The 14,426-nt window shown below is 48.7% G+C and overlaps 1 protein-coding gene across 4 annotated transcripts in view; it reads left to right on the top strand.

Moving 5' to 3' along the window:
- The first annotated feature begins 1,649 nt into the window (after positions 1 to 1,649).
- Positions 1,650 to 14,426, top strand: part of TMEM229B (transmembrane protein 229B) — a 34,965-nt gene continuing 22,188 nt past the window's right edge. Inside the window, exons 1-3 of one of the 4 annotated variants that reach the window (XM_065754466.1) lie at positions 5,755 to 5,784; positions 6,545 to 6,595; positions 11,280 to 11,439. The gene's annotated coding sequence lies outside the window, so the exon portion shown is untranslated. Of the gene's footprint in view, positions 1,713 to 1,795; positions 2,009 to 5,722; positions 5,785 to 6,544; positions 6,596 to 11,279; positions 11,440 to 14,426 lie in introns of those variants that run through there. The other 3 variants (XM_065754476.1, XM_065754486.1, XM_065754492.1) reach the window with 3 other exon arrangements.

The following is a 14,426-nucleotide window of genomic DNA, read 5'->3' on the forward strand; positions in this document are numbered from 1 at the left end:
ACTGCCTCAGGCACTCTCTGGCTGTCTCCCTCCTGCCTGTCCTTTGATACAGAGCAGCCCTAGCCTCCATCCCCCTCACCCCTGCCTTGCTGCCTCCTCCTTCCTCCCTGATTACTGTGACTTGGGAGGAGAATGCAGATTTATGTGTTCCCCACATGTGCTTCTCATTTATGCTGTTCTGTCTCTGGCTGTTGATTTCTACTTCTGGTAGGTGAGTATCTCTTAGCTCTCATCTTCTTTTCTCTTTGACCTTTCCTCTGCTCCTTGTAAGGCATTCTCTCCTCTCATGCTGTGAAACGTTCATGCTGCCTCATGCTGTGAAATGATCTCTCTCACGCTCTCTCTCTGGCACAATGCTCAGCACTTTCTGAAGGATGCTATTTCTCAGTAAATACATGAGCACAGCATCTGACTGCTGTCCTCCACATCTGTCTGATCAGATATAGTATTTTAAAGGTATTTCTTACAATATCAGAGATGCCTCATCAATCTCAGCATTTTTCTTCCCACTCTATTGAAATATATATCAAACAGTTTAATTTTTAAGCCAGCCTGAGGTCACTAGCACATGCAGTGCCACCGCAGCTGGCACAGCTTGCCTGGGGTAGGGCTGGTTGCCTTATTCTCCATTTCCCCTTTAAAATGCTCCATCTTTCTGACACTCCAGCTCTCACAGAGAGACTTTGTAGTCAGGTGATGCTCTGACAGGCGCTTTGCTTCAGCGTGGCATCTACAGAGCAGCCAGAACACTCTGCACACAGTGTATAGGCCCTGGGAGCACCAGGGCCAGGGTGGGGCCATCCATGCAGCACCTGCGGCCCTGCAGCACCAGCCTGTGGCTGGACTTCTTGGGAACCCCGTTCTGTGAGTGTCTCAGGCCTGCACTGGTCTGGTGCTGCCTCATCACCACAAACATTTATTATTGATCTCTGAACCGCTGAATCATTAAACAGAGGTCATGAAAACATCCTTGTTCTGCTGAAAACATGAGCTCATTCTTCCTGGTATTGCAGGAGGCAGGGGAGAGCAGGAGACCTGGGGTCTGGGAGAAAGGAGATGTGGGCCACAGCAGTGACCTGGGTGGGGTGGGGAGTTCAGAGATAAGGTGACAGAGACGCGGGGCCAAAAGTCAGGCCACTTCCCATCCAAACTGTGTTACTGGAGGTAGCCTCTTACCCCAGGACATGTTGGGCTCTCTCTGTAAAGTAACAGACACAGAAATCTCTTTCCCTTCTGGAAGAAGGTACCACGTTAACCTGCTGCAGCCCTCCCAGGTGGTGGCATGTGGCTGTGTCACCCACGCTGTCCCAGGGCACAGAGATGTTTGCTCCTCAGCTTGGGCTTGAGGTTGCAGTCTCCTGGTTTCTAACCCTAGAGAATGGCACTGTACTCTCCTGTGTTCTCATGCTGCAGAAGGAGAGAGGAATTTAATCTGCCCTACTCTTTATGCCTTAAATTTATTTTCTTACTCTCTGTAAGAATGGGACATTTTTTTTTCTTTTTTTTTTTTAATCTGGAGAGGTCCTTCTGGGTGGAAAAACACTTCTTGCGGGGATTATGTTTCACTCTTTACCAGTTAAGCTACAAATATTTCCTCTGACAGTGGTGTTAGACGTCCCTCCACTCCCGGCTCCAGCAGCAGGAGGTGCCCCACCGGGGTTCTGCGGTCACGGCTTCCTTTGGAAGACTAAATAAGAAGGGCTGCACCGCAGGTACCGCGCACGCACAGACCAACCGCTCGGGAGGGCTCCCGGAGGGCTGCAAAGGCGGCTGCTGCGGCACGCGCGCACCGCGCCGCGCGGGGATCTCCATCCCCGAACCCCGCAGCCCCTCCGCGGTGCGGGAGGCGGTGCGAGGCAGCTGGGAAAGAGTTAAGGGAAGGTGGCGGGGAAGGCCGGCTGTCGGAATCGAGCATGTGCAGATTGCAACCGCATCCACACTACGGGCGAGTGACACGGGAGCGCTTCGCCTCTCGCCGCCGCCGGTCGCAGGGCACCCATGGACCCCGGTGAGGCGAGGGCCCGCGGCGGGAGGTGGGGGGGGGGGAGCGGCCGCCGCCCGGCACCTGCCCGGGGCGCGCCCTGGCCTCCCTGCGGCCGGAGATGCGCCGCCCGGGGCGGAGGGCGGTCGCCCGGCGCTGCCGCTTTCGGTTTGGTGGCGGGGTCCGCCCGCACCGCCGGGCCGCGCCTCCAGCTCGGCGGGCGGCCGTGGGGAACCGGGCGGAGGACGCCTGGCTCGGGCAGACAAAGGCGGAGGCGGCGGGGCCCGCAGTCGCCCCCTCTCGGGAGCGGCCGCGGGGAACCGCGACCCCAAGCGCCGCCGCCGCTGGCAGTGGGTGCCGAGCGCCGGGAGGGAGGAGGGAGGCGGCGGTTGCGGGAGCTGCGGAGCGCGGTCGGGGAGGGGGGCTGGGGCTGCTTTTCTTCTGACGTGTGACGTGTTTTGAACAAAGCGAGGTGTTGTGAAATACGCTGGTTGTATCGGTTTCAGTAACTGCTTCTGCTGGGAAAGGACAAATCGATGTCCAACAGCCCGGTGTTTGCAGAACAGGACGGGGGGGAGGGGCCGACGTCCCCGTCAATGACTCCTCTGCAGCCCCGGGGACCGCTCGTGCTGCGGCGCCGGGAGGTCAGGAACCCGGATATCAGCGCCGCTGAAACGCGGGATCCATCTGCCGCCGCTTTTACGTTTTAATCGGTCTCAGGATGTTTGCTCTTGTTCCATTTTTGGTATGGAAAAAACATCCAGAACAGATGAATTTTTTGCGAAATGGAAAACGCGCTTCCTCCTGCCCATTCCCCGCAGCAGGGTTCTGAGTGCGGTTTTGAGGCGCGGGGACGCAGCGGGGATCGCCGTCCCGTCGCCGTCAGCCGCTGTGTTACGTGAGGCTTCCCGGGGAGCTTCGCATCGCTGGCCGGGGGGGAGCACCGACGTACGAAGTCCCCCTAACCATAACAGCGCAGGCAGTGTAGTTTTGTCAGATGAAATGTTTGGTATTGTTATCTGGAATCGCATGCTTGGCAGGTTGTTCCGATTCCCTTGTAATTCCCAGGAAGAGCAGTACCTCCGGGGACTGGGGATATTTGCAGGTGGGGTGGTGGAGGTTCTACGATGAAGCCTTGTGTCAGGATTTGCAGAGGGATCAGATTGCCCAGAGCATCGCTTGTGGCTCTTGAGAACACTGATGCATCAATACATGAGCTGCATCAGCTGAGAACGGGGCTTGCTGCAGTTTTTGGGTAAACAGAAAGCCTTAAGAAGATGAAATGCTCGTAGAATTGCTGGGAACCAGCAAAAGAGGAGTGTCTGAGATGCAGCTGTGAGCTTCTGTGACCACTTTCAGAGGTGCTGGGGAAAGCACTGCAGGAGGCCTGCCCACAGGGCATAACCATGCTTACAGTGCACCCTAAGGGCTCCCAAACTGTGGTATACGCAGGGTTTTCTGTGCCCGTTAAGCACAGTGTACTGCTGCAGGGCAGGTGGCTGGTGCAGCTTCTTCCGTGGAGGTTTTGGTGTTGGGGCTCCAGGGCAGGCTGCAGGATGGGGCCAGGGGCAGCAACACAAGTTGGGGGCAGTGGTGAATGGGGGCTGAGGGCAGCACAGGGCTCTGTGTAGGTATGGAATAGTACCTGGCCAAAGGGCTCTGCAGTTCTACTGGCAGTGTCATAGCACGATGTAAAGATGAACTTAACCTTGAAACAAGGCTTTGTGTGTAATGGGGGAAGGGTTCTTTGGGTGTGGTTGTGGACCTGGTGGTGTTTGGAGCCTTCAGATTGAAGTACTTACCTTTTTACAATCTATACTTCAGTTTATCATCTTGAAGAAGTCCTAAGGAGTGTGGATGCAGGATCCCTTTGACCTTTTCATTTGTTAGTCTGCTTATTCCTTCATATCAAGAGAGTGAGATGTGCTGTGGTGTAGGTATGCACATCACCCATCCATTTGGGTACAGTGATGGCTACAGCCAGTTCTCACACTACAGGGCTCTGGGTGGTCTCTGTGCTGTTCAGGAAGGGTGTTCCCTCTCAGTGCCCAGTTGACCTCATGACTGCAGTTCTTGCCTTCCTCTGCAGCACCAGCAATGAGCCAGGTGAGGCTGATTGCACTGTGATGTCTGGGGAGGTGGGGTAGGAGGTGATGGCCATGCCAAGAGCCAGCACAGCGGTTTCTGCTCATGGAAGATGAAGGGGATGCACCCAGAATAGTATCGAGAGAAGCCCAGTGTGGTGCTGTGAACGAGTTCTGATGGCTGACATGGGAATTGCAGAATAAATGGGAAATTTTATTGTTGGCATTTGTGCCTTAGGACTCTTTGTTTCTGTGTTGCCTTTAAGAAATGTCACATTTAAGGAAATGAAATCAAGTTTTTTGTTGTTTTTGTTTGTTTGTTTGTTGCTTTTTTTTTTTTTTTTAGTTCTGTGGATATTTTTTCCCCTGGTCTCAGGCTGCCTGCTATTAGATGGTAAAACAAGAGAGCTACCAACATGACTAATTAAAGAGCAGCAGTGTTTTATTCCCCTGGGCTAATTATTCTGTAGAAAATGGGTCAATTACTTGGATAAATTGATTGCCAGCAGGAGGCAGGAAAATGCTCCACTCCTCTCCTCCCTGCAGAGCACTGCTCACCTCCAGGTGAAAGCTTTAGAGAGTTGCTAGAGCCCATGGTGGTCAGATACTCAGTGCAGACCGGGCAGGGAGTGGATGTGTTTTGCATTGTACAGCAGAAAGAATGGGTCCTCACATTTCTGAGACAACACGTGAAACAGGAGCATCCAGATGGCATTTGAGCTCTTGGTGAAAGGAGCACAAAGGCAGCCAGAACAAGGCTAGTAAAGGCTTTGGCTCACTGGACAGATGACCAACATCTCTGCCCATTTTTGACTAGTCAGAGCTGTGTGTTCCTCGTGGTAAACAGTGCTCCCAATAAGATCTGGTGTGAGACAGAGCCCGGGCACTTCAGCTGAAGGGTACTTATCTGTGGGTGTATACTGCACTTTAATGTGTCCCCATAGGCTAAATAAAAGGTCAACTGCTTTAGAAATTTGTTTGTAGGCATGTCTGAGTGAGATTTTCTTTCATTTACGAGTTCAGAGGCATCTAATTAGTCTATACAAAAGAGAGTAGCATTTTGTTACCTTTGTTTTGTTCTAGATTTTTATTGGTGCCAGCACACAAGTTTGCCACAACCTTATCTCAACCCCCTCCGCCCTCGCAGGCTTCTGTCAAAGCTGGATTAGATTACAGGGAGAATCTTCTCTACCACAAATGTATGCCGTCTTGCTTTCATTGCATAAGATCCAAGCATTAGGAGTCATTGGATAAGTGCCGATAGCACGAACAGTGAAGCAAGGAGGGCTCCTTCCCAGCTGCCCTGCACTCAGGTGCACTGGTGCTGAGCCAGCAGCGAGGCTGCTGCCAGGCAGTGTGCTGTGCTGGTCTCCTTGGCTCATGTGGGAGATGATGAGGTATTTCTGAAGGGGGAAGCTCTCTCCTAGTATGGACAGCTGTGACACAGCATGCTCTCAAGTGCCTGCTGGGTTCGCTGTTTTTCTTGGTTTGTTTTCATCAAGAATATATGCATGGGAGATGGTCAGACTCATTCAGCTCCACCAGCTTAATCTTGGCTAAGAACTTTTGGCTGAGCTGCATCCATACGCAGCTCTAGGTGGGGTGGATTCTCACTGTGCTCGGCAGTGTGCCTGTTGGCAGAGGTGTGTGTGCGCAGCCTGCAGGACGCTCTTCAGCCAACGTGCTCCCCTTCAGATCTTGTATTGGCTGAGGCTCACGGTAAGGATGTTTCCAGTTTGTCCTAGGAGAGGAATGATTTCTTTTTGTGATGCCTGGTGTTTTCAAAATGTGCATATGGTTCCCACTAGTGGCATGATAGGTGCCATGTGATTGGGTTTATTTTGATCCAGCAGGTCTTTCTGAGGCAGGTCTCTCTATTAAGCCTTTAATTGGTCATCGTCTTGCACAAGAGCTGCAGGATGTAGGGCAGAGTTTATAAAATTGCTCTAATGTCAACTAGCAAGAGAGGAGCTGCAGTGAAGGTAAGGTAATGACTTGTTAGCAATATAGAGCTTGGCTGTCCTTGCTTGAGGTTTTTCATTGCTGGTTAATACTTTGCCATGGGAATGAGATACAGAGTTTCCAAAACTTCACCTTTGGTTGCTTGAGCTGACAGGACTACGCGCTGTAAGCAGTGTCCAGGCAGCTGAGCTGCTTTCTGTGCAGTTAAAGATAGAGATGCATATGTGAAGTAGACAGTTAATGTTTTATTGGTGTAAACCTCATGGATGTGCAAGTAGTCTATTTCTAGGTGCATGTTCTTTTTTGATCTGATTATACCCTTTTGGAAACAATGCCTAGTTTTGATATTTGTATTATGAGGTATTGCTGCTCACTGTAAAGGCAGCTAAAGACTCAATTCTTTCATAGGTTAGGTAGAATGTAATTAGGTTTTCAAAGAGCAGATTGATATGTACAATGTGTTTTTTCTAAAAATGCCATGTATGCACATGTTCTGATTTACCTCTGCTTTTCATAGTAGGAGTTCCAGGAGCTGCAGCAGTGCTTAGTACTCCAGCCTCAGGTTGGGGTATGTACCATGGAGTGCGGGGAAGGTTGGGTTTCATTTTATTTTTTCTTTTCCTAGGTAAAGTATGAGATTTTCATGATAGAATTGTAATTTGCATGGTGTGAGACTGTGACCCTAACAATGTCATGACAATGATTAGAATTTGCTGCGCTTCGGACCAGGGCTTAGCAATGTTTAAAGCACTAAAAAAGCTGTAAGTGCTAACACCAGTGCTTCCACAGCATCTTTCATCTGAAAATCTTTCTGTTCTTAATGAATTTTGGTGCTACACTGTGAAGCAGGAATTATCAGTGTAGACAAGTAGATAAAATAAAATGCTTACATAGAAACATTCTGAAAGCCACTCAAATTCAGGAGTAAAATTCAGGAACATTAATGCTTCAATCCGTTTTTGAGCTACTGTCTTGTCCTTTCTCTTTTGACAGAGAAGAGGCTAAAGGCATTAATTTTGGTAGAATTTTGGTAGCTTTTTTTTTTCTTAATTGGGTTAGGAAGCATGAAAGCGAGACGTTATTATGCAACGTCTCTAAGTGTGCATGTGATACTTGAAAAATGGTAATCAGATAAATTGCTAAGCAACTGTACCCTGCCTTCAGTTACCCAAAAGCCAGTGACTTTGCTTTCATGATGTAACATGCTCTGTACTTCTCCATGAAGCACGTGTAGGTGGAGTTCTGTGAGAGTTGCTCCTTTTTAACTCCCCTCCTGCTTGACTGCCATATTGCGAGGTCAGGTTTGACCGTGGTTTTACAGAAATGTACTCACAGAACCTGAAAGCGACAGAACAAATGTTTGATGAGCTGTTCAAAATAATGAAGCGTATGCAAGTGTGTATATAAGGAAACAGCCGTTCTCTCCCACGGGCCTTCACCAGCTTGTAGAGAGCAGGCCATAGCTCATCCCTGGGAACACGAGAGGTAAGCAAATGGGTGAGAGATTGATGTTAAAAGGCACACGGCAGGGAAATGTGGCGAGCTGAAGGAAACCTTGAACACCCACAGAGACCCATTTGCCCCGCAGTGTTGAGAGCTGTGGAAATGCACAAGAACCTGTGTGCAGGGCCAGCTGGTTCATTTTCATTGTCTTAGCAGGAAAGGAATAGGAGGAACATCAACAATGAAGTGTGCACTAGGAAACAGTAAGTGGGACTCTGATAACGTAAGGCAGATCTACTGCAGGATCTGTCTTAAAGAACCTTCTGGGTAACAGCAACAACAAAATAGACCCTTGTTGGTTATTCTAAAATTTTGCTTCTTGTTGGTAACCAGCCACAGTGGCTGGGTGGAGCACATGCCCAAGTCTCTGCAATGCTCGCTGGTGGCAGTGCTTTAAGAGCCATCTGAGTTGCACGGCCTCTCAGAAGCTGTGGTGGGCTGATGTGGAAGTATTCGGGAAAGGTTGCTTCTGATCTCAGAGATACTTAGTTTTTTAATTTGGAGGTGGTTAAAAGCTACTGTTTTGCAGAGTTTTGCAACCTTGTTGCTGTGCTCCTCCTCCCATCTCGGGATGGTGCAGCCCTACCTCCTGCCTTTGGGAGGGAGTGCCTCACTCCGTGCTCTCCGTACCCGGAGTTTGGTTCCTCTGAGCCTGGCTGCTCTGTGTACATCTGGAAACTCCAACCAAAGGGCAGAGGGAAGGGCGTACTGGGGTTTGGTTGGGTGATGTCTGCATCACCCTCTGTGCAAGTCTTGCAGGGCTGGGTGTGTATTGCTGGGAAGGGAGATGTTCGCTTTCTGCCTCAGATGAACAGAGTCTGGGTGCTGCTCTGGTGCTTCTCTGTTGGTGGAACAGCTCTGTTTCATTGCCAGGTACTGCCATGGACCTGAGCTTTCTTCTCTGGTTCGCTTTGCAAATCACAAGAGGGCGTAAGCAAACAGTTGAAGGTGGCACAAGTAGCCACTTGGCAGCCAGGAATTTCATTTCCATCCAATTCTTACTGGATTAGTACTGTTCCTTTGCTTACTGAAGTGCAGCCCCTGCCTGCTGGTGCTGGCATCTGAGAGGAGCCTGAGTCCCACCTAGCAGTAGGCTTCAGATTGTAACTATTTTTTTGTTTGTTTGAATGGTCACACCACTACTCAGTATTTGTTGTTGGTTTTTGCTAATACAAACATTACACCTTTTCAATCATTGGCATTTCAGCACAAGAAGTTCACTTATCATTTATGTGACCTATTCTGACCAGCCAAAGTACTGTGAACTCTGAGGTCAAGCCTTTATCTTGAGCACTGCCTCTCTGCTCTCCTGTTCCTATTACGAGGCAGTCTTTGCAAACAAAGAGTTTCTTTCTCTTTCAAATGTAGATACACGTGCGATTAAAGCTGTGGTTTCTCAAGCATTTTGAGCTTATAGAAATGAAGGTAGCTTTTTTGTTTGCTTTTCTGATTGAAGAAAAGGAACTTCTTCCTGCTGGGTGGAGGCCCAAGAGCCAGATCTGGGATGTGATATGGCTGAGAATGGAGAAGTTTTTGAGAGCAGTGTTCAGATGGATAACACATCCCTTGGTCAAAGCCTCTGTGACACTGTGTGGGTGGCTGTAGGGCTGGTGCCAGGGAAAGGGCTGAGCTGTGCAGCAAGACAGGACAGGACAGCACTTGTCTCCCTGCCAGCAGAAATTCTCAGTCCCGCTCTGCCCCTCACTCCTATGCTAAATCTTTCAGGCAGGATGGAGTGCTCACACTGAGATACTTGGAACTCATCTGGTAATAAATATACCCTTTCAAAAATGTTGCACTTTGTTTTTTTCCAGGGTGTGCCCAGCCTTGTGGCAAACAGTGGGTGTATGTGTTTATTAACTGGGTTCGGAGATGGGAAGCAAAACAGGTGACCCAGATCACAGCTCCTGCTTTATAAGCAGCGGTGTGTTTTCTGGTGTTCAGGCTTGTGCCTTGAAGGACTCGAGAGTGTTACAGCTGCTTATTTTGTGTCATTTTGTTCTTCACTCTTTTACAAAACAAATTATAGTCAAATAGATCTGGCTACGTAAAGAGGGTTCTCAGTGTTCTTTAGAGTGCGTTTCTAGGAAATAGTTTTTAAAATTTTGTATGCAAGCATCTGATAAATAGCTCAGTAGAATCCTATGCTGAACTGTAGCAAAATGCATACAAGAAGAATAGCATACACGTGAATCCTTTACAGGAACGTCAGGTTTTGAGCAATTTAAATGAGAGCTAATAAACAACAGCCATTCTTTTCAACGTGACGTATAAGTACCTGGATGTTAAAATAGCAGCTATTTCTCACAGTAAGAGAGGCTCCAAAGCAGATGCTAACATCAGTGCATGAGCAGGAAGTGCTCAGTGTGTCTCTATAATACCCATGTTACATTGATTTAATTAGTGGTTTTATGCTATTCATCACTCTGCTAATCTTGGTGGGAAGGTTTGTTGGGGGAGGATTAGTTATTTAATCTGCATTTTTTTTACTGGAATGTTTTTGTAGTTTGCTGTTATCTAAAGGAAATCAGTGTGTTTCTTCTGCTGTTGTTTGTAAAGATAAAACTTTTAAGATAAAACGTTTCCCTTGAATTACTGTTGGATTTAGGTTCACTGAGATCTGATGAATGTTTATAATATCTGAAGGGGGGTGGGATGCAGGTGGATGAGGCTAGGCTCTTCTTGGTGGTGTGTAGCAATACGACAAGGAGTAATGGCCTAAAGCTTGTATGTAGGAAGCTCCATACTAACATACAGAAGAGCTCTGTGGTAAGGGTGATGGAGCACTGGAACAGGTTGCCCAGAGAGTCTCCTCCATTGGAGATATTCAAGACTCGTCTGAATGTCTACCTGTGCAACCTATTGTAGGAAGTTGCTTTAGCAGAGGGGGGTGGGACTCAATGATCTCCTGAGGTCCCTTCCAACCATTGCAGTTCTGTGATAACATGAAGATCCTGCTTGTTATGCAGACTGGCACATGGGTGTCCTTGCTCTGTAACTTCGTCACATGCCATTAATCTAGAAAATTGCTGTGTGTAGACAAGCTCTCAGGGCTTGTGAGATCTGTGAGACTGAAGTGGGTATGTGCTGGATATTTTTGTGCTGGAACTGGCACCTCAACGTGCGCAAAGCAGCACTGTGGCATCCTGAGCTTCAGTGCCTGAGAAGGAGAGGGCAGCTCAGGCACACAGCTCTGCTCAAAGCCTGGGCTGGGGAAGCAGTCTGTGGGTTGGAAAGGGCCTGCCTGTGTGAAGGCATGAAGCAGAAAAGGGAGGAGAAAGAACACTGGTTAGAGGGGGAGATAGAGGGGCAGTGTTAGGAGGAGGACTCAGATGAAAAGAAGGCAGCAGCTTGCTTAAAAATAAATTAACAAATAAAAAATGGTTGATGGGCAGAAAAAATAGTAAACACATTCTGGTAGATCCTGTGAGGTTTAACTGAGCCGTTGTCTGAGATGGCAGTGGTGAGGAACCTTTGGTCGTTGGCTCTAGTGTTATGTTCCCCATGTTTGCTATGGCAGGGATCCAGAAGGACAGTGAAGAGCAGAAGGACCCAGCCCAGCCTGGGGAGTGGCTGCCAGTAGCCAGCCCAGGACTGGGGCAGGGGCAGCACTCACCTGCACTTGGCAGTTAGGCTCTCCATGCAGTAGGGTGCCAGGGCTGAGATACATACATTCCTCATTGGGTGTTGGAAGCCTCTCTCACATCGTGCTGCATTAACATTAACCTGTGCTGCTTTGCTTTACGAAGGCTGCCTGGTCACCACGCTAGCTGCTGGTCGCACGCTTCTGGCTCAAAGACGGCAGGTGTCTGAAGCAGCTTGGACCTGTGAGGACAGCGTGGCCCCACCGCAGATGCTGTGAAGCGGGAACTGGCCAAAGTGGGAGAACTGCCGGATCCCTCCCAACAGGTAGGGGTGGAGGGTAGAAGGCAGGAGTGGGCTTCCAGAGCACAGAGCTCTGTTGAGCGTGGAGATGGCTTCGTGGTGGATGAGTGGTGGGCAAGAGGTGAAATTATTTCCACCAGTTCTACCTGCAAATTGCTTTCTGGAAGTGTGAGTAAAATTGTCGTTTGCATGCATTGCCCTTGGTTTCTGCCTGCTTCATGTCATGCTGTTCTGATCACTCATAATTTATATTGCCAAGCTTATTCCGCAGTTACTGTCACTTTAAAACCTTTCCCACATACACCCTGAGGCAGTCACAGCAATCAGGACAGTGGAGCAGTGCCTGAGTTAAAGGAGAGCAGTAGGTAAGGAGCAAGGGCTGCTCTCTGCACAGGTGCGAGTCAGATGATGCAGAGTCTATTCCTGGCCCTGAGGAACAGTGCAGTCTCTGCACCTGACTCACCAATGTGCTACTCTGCCGATCGCAGGCTCCTCTTGCTTGTACATATTGCAGCCTGCTACACTTGCACAGAGTAACATGCTACTGAAGTGGAAAGATTTTATATTTGAGCAAAGATTTGCATTGATCCTGGCAGACAGGCTAAGCACTGTGGGACCCCAGCAACAATCCCTGGACCCTGAAGCATTCTCTGAGCACTGTGCCCTAGCAGGAGGCAAAGCACAGGCACTCTGGTGCAGCTTGCAGCAGTTTAGACTGCAGCTTTGTTTTCTGGGTTGTGGCTGAGTCCCTCATAGTAGGTCGTGCACAGTACTTCTCTGACTGGAAATTCAATTTTAGTTTTCCACGCATAGCACCCACATTCTCATTCACATAGCACCTTCCTCCCAGCCTGCTCTCTGTCTTGGGGGTCTCATGACCCTCTTGTAGTGGTGGTGTCCAAGGCATCTTAAGTGGTATTGTCTCAGTCTTGTGGGTACCCTTGCTTCATCCCTGCCCCTCTTTGGGAATGGGATGCAGTCCTGGACTGCTACTGCTGGCAATGCTAGCGGTGTGAGTAAGCAGGGCCAGCAACTGCTCCAGGCTCTAGGTGTGATCTTGCTGCTGGTTGTTCAGCTGAACACAGGCCCTCAGTTGGTCAGAGTGTTGTCTCCTGAGCAGGAAGTTTCAGGCCAGTGCTGCAAGGTTATGACAAAGCAAGAGTCAGCAGCTTCCCAGGAAGGTTGCTGCTGCTGGACTGAGTGTTGGAGTGCACCCAGCCATTCTGGCAGCGATGATGCAGCTGTAGGTTCTTCTGGAGAAAGCTGTGTCTGGCATGCGCTCTGCTGTGTGGTACTATCACTGTGAGCAGAGCAAGTACTGCTTATCGCCTGTCCTCAAGAGCCATCCAAGGAGGCACAGACATCTCCTGTTACTGTTAAAACAAAAACTGAGTGCTGTGTGGGCACAAGAAAACATAGATCTGTTGGCAGCAGAACAAGACTATGAATAATTAATTCCTCCAATGCCTCCTGTATGTGCCATCCACTTGTGCTGCTCAGGATGCTGTCTGCCGGAGATGCAGACAAATCTGCTGCCAGAGCCACAGGGACATGACCCTGCAGACTGCATCACTGCTCCACTCAGGCTGCACTCCTCCAAGAGCCTGTCATGTGTGCTGTTGTGATATCCTTGAGGACACAGAAGTAACCTTTGCTCAGTCTGTGAGCTGTTGGTAGGAACTCCCCTATGGAACTGGATGTATCTAGTGATAGCAGCCGGGATCAGGAAGGAAATGGGGGGAGGAATGGGTTAGAATTAAGAAGGAAGCATTGACTGCTCCAACCCTTTTTGTGAAAGGTGGTAAGGGGCAGCACCTTTAGTGTGGCTGTGCCTTCTTTTTTGTAAGAGAATTTACACTATGTTAGGTTGTATCTATCTCTGTCTTACTGAGAAGCCAGACTGTTGTCTGCTGAAAGTCCTCTGAGCACAGCTGGACTTTTCTTTCATTACAGAGTACCTCAGTATAGAAAAGGGTGCTTAACTGCTGTTTGGGAACCTCTGTAAAACCTATGGCTTTTCCCTACTCATATACTAGTTGGCATTTGCTCTTTAACGATTGGAAAACTTGTCAGCTGAAGCTGAGAGGTGCCAAGGACTTTAGGATCTATAGAGGCTAAATTCTGTTCAGATTCTTCCATGAACTGCTGTAAGCAGGCACCCCGGGAGGTCAGAGAGAGCTTTGCTGATGGTTTTTTCAGAGGCTTCCTCAGCACAAAATACACATACTTAGATACAGGGGAGAATTTACCCTCTCTGACTTGTTAGTACCTAGGCTGCAGAATGCACACTGTATTTCAGTCTTTTGAATATTGTCCCCCATTTTTATTCTGCATCTTCCAAATTTGCCCTTGGCTATCAGGTTTTTGCTGAAAGATTTAGACTTCTAGAGTGGGAAAAGCTACCTGTAACCAGCAACTTCTGCAGAAATGATGGGCTTCTTAGATGAGAGTTCAACCCTTGTGTTTGCAGCTGTCTAGTAGTGTCATCTACCTTGATTTTAGAGCAGTTTGTATGTTCTTCCCCAAAAATGAGCTTTGAGGAAAAAAACTGGATATTTCAATCAAGGGAAGACAGTATAGTTCACATCCAGAACAGTTTTCAGCTTTCAATTTAAACTATCTCACTGAATAAGAGAGTCACTTGCGGCATCTGAGGCACAGACTCAGATGTGGACGATCCAAATTGTTTATTACAGGTTTTTAACCTCCCTTATATAGTTTAACAAGTTTTCTCTTGTAACTTTCCCACCTGCCTTTACATGTTAACAAAGTACTCCCCAAAACAGTCCTTAACTGTGCATACAGGCTCTTATCCAATCAGGGTCATGAGTTGTCCTAAGCCATGCACTCTTCCTCCAATTGGGGTCTACCATTGCACAGCTCACTTGAACCTGTTTTCCTTTTCTTCTGGAAGTGTCTTTGGTTCTCAGCCTTCCTTTCTCATGCTGTTCATCTTGTTCCACAGCTTCAGCTCTAAATATACTTTCTTGTATTCCCACAGTTATTCACCT

This window comes from Cyrtonyx montezumae, unplaced genomic scaffold (assembly GCF_038088225.1).
Source record: "Cyrtonyx montezumae isolate F1298 unplaced genomic scaffold, pur_monq_1.0 scaffold_10, whole genome shotgun sequence".
In the NCBI taxonomy this organism is placed as follows: Eukaryota; Metazoa; Chordata; class Aves; order Galliformes; family Odontophoridae; genus Cyrtonyx; species Cyrtonyx montezumae.